The sequence below is a fragment of the Schistocerca americana genome, chromosome X, assembly GCF_021461395.2.
Source record: "Schistocerca americana isolate TAMUIC-IGC-003095 chromosome X, iqSchAmer2.1, whole genome shotgun sequence".
NCBI classification, from domain to species: Eukaryota; Metazoa; Arthropoda; class Insecta; order Orthoptera; family Acrididae; genus Schistocerca; species Schistocerca americana.
The window spans coordinates 240,301,159-240,303,418 of record NC_060130.1 but is presented as its reverse complement, the minus strand read 5'-3'; the positions used below and the strand labels follow the sequence as shown (position 1 = coordinate 240,303,418).

The window sequence follows — 2,260 nt, the reverse complement described above, 5'->3', positions numbered from 1 at the left end:
TTCCAGTATCCAGTCTACTGACTTAATATTTTTAAGTAAGCATAGAGTAAACAAATTAAAGTTTTACTTACCACTGTTGTTCATGAGGCAAGGGAGGTCTCTGACGCCACATTGCCGAATATTTTCTGCAAGGTAAATACTTTCTTGTTAATTGCCATGTCACTTCTTTTGGAAACATACACATACGTACATGAAAGTACAGTAAATGTATTCGTAATTGCGAATATGGAAACCATCAACATGTATGAATGTCTAAAGGTACATTGCATCGTAATTCGGAATAACAAAGGCGCTGCAGGATCGTATTTATCCGCCGACACCGGGCAAAAGACTTTAAAGTCGCCTGTACGGGAGTGTACAAAATGGATGCACGAATACACGCTGCAGACACATATGGAAGTTTGGGTCTGGATGGGAGTTGTGCACAGATAGCCAAATGGTGCTAGCATGGTAGATCAGCGTGTTCGGTCAGAGGGTTAGGAACTTGAACAAGCGTCGTGGGGCGTCCGCCCTGAACAAATGCAACGACCAATAACGAACAAAATAAGACAAAATAAAAAAAAAACTGGTAAGGCGACCGTTTGCGAAGGGCGTGAAATCCGGGTTCGACTCCCAGTCCAGCATAGTTTTCACTGTCGTCGTTTCATTCTGCAGCTGGTGGTTGTCCGTATTCGCAGTTGCGAATACATTTAATGTGTTGCATAACAGCTGTATTCGCCACAGTGCCTCTTCCTTTGGACTTACATGCTTGTTCAAAGATACATTGCGTCGTACTTCGCAGAAACACAGGCACTGCAATATCGCATATTGTAAGTAGTACACCTGTGGGTGTTGTTAAAGAGCCTGTAGTGTTGCCAGATTATTCCCTGCCACTTTTCTCTCATGACATCGTCGATGACATCGTGGAACATGATAGAATTTCTAGCTCTGTGACATCGGCCAGGGACATTATTTTTAAACTGGCAGGATAGTGAAAAAATGGTGGAAAATAAATACAGGAAAATTGTGCTAAGGTGTCACCCCCCCCCCCCCACCCAAAGTCCCATGAGTTCATTGTGGCAGTATGGTTGTTGCTTTAAGTATAAATTGGTATGAAATTTTAAAAAAAAGTAGATGGGACATAGTGGCCAACGGCCTTGCCGCAGTGATAACACCGGTTCCCATCAGATCACCGAAGTTAAGCGCTGTCAAGCTGGGCTAGCACTTGGATGGATGACCATCCGATCTGCCGAGCGCTGTTGGCAAGTGGGGTGCACTCAGCCGTTGTGATGTAAACTGAGGAGTTACTTGATTGAGTAGTAACGGCTCCAGTATCGTCAACTGACATACGGCTGGGAGAGCGGTGTGCTGACAACATTCCCCTCCATATCCACATCCAGTGACGCCTTTGAGCTGAGGAATATACGGCGGCCGGTCGGTACCGCTGGGCCTTCATGGCCTGTTCAGGCGGAGTTTGGTTTCTGGATGGGACAAAGTCCTGTTGGTGCGAAATTCAAAAATCCAAAATCTCAATCCTAGATGGTAGACCTGAGGATACTAGGACAGTCTGTAAGGTTTTAAGATTACCCCCTCCCCCTCTCTATGACGTCTGCATTCGATGCGGTGATCCAAGATGGCGATCTGGGCACAATAGGACAGTCTGTATGACATAAGAATCCATGGTGATGATCGGCTATTCTGACTTCAGTATATTAGGACAGTCTGAATGATATCAAAATCGACGATGGTGATCTGAGATGGCGATCCCAAAAGGCGGTCTGCACATACTGAAACAGTCCACATGGCTGGCAGGCACATGGATCCAAGACAAAGGACCTGGGTAAACTGAGAAAACTTGCATGGTCCCCAGATCACAAATCCTAAGTTGAAAATGATGATAAATTAAGAAATCTTTGGTTTTACCGACGCCTATAGCTCACTCGCAAAATAGTTTAAGGGCACTTGCGCAGTATGAAGGTAATTTCCCCTCAGACCTCTGTCGCTGCAATTTAAACGTATCTGTTCCAAAGTTTGAAATCCAAGCGCTGACGCTTGTCAATTTCGTGTGTGGTAGAATAGGAGCGGGAGAAGTTTACACTTGCGTCTTTATTAAACGTATACCACATGGGGGGGGGGGGGGGGGAGAGCCCATCACACCCCGCGTGACTTAAGTTAAAACAGCTAGAAAATTGGAAAATTCAAGCAGCATTCATTGGCTTTAGGCCATGTTCAGAAATCCAAGCAACTTCAAAATGACCATACATCACGTAGCACCATATGA

At 45.1% G+C, this 2,260-nt stretch overlaps 1 pseudogene; it reads left to right on the top strand.

Moving 5' to 3' along the window:
* Positions 1-1,126: 1,126 nt before the first annotated feature.
* Positions 1,127-1,244, top strand: LOC124556876 (annotated as a pseudogene).
* The last annotated feature ends 1,016 nt before the right edge of the window (positions 1,245-2,260 follow it).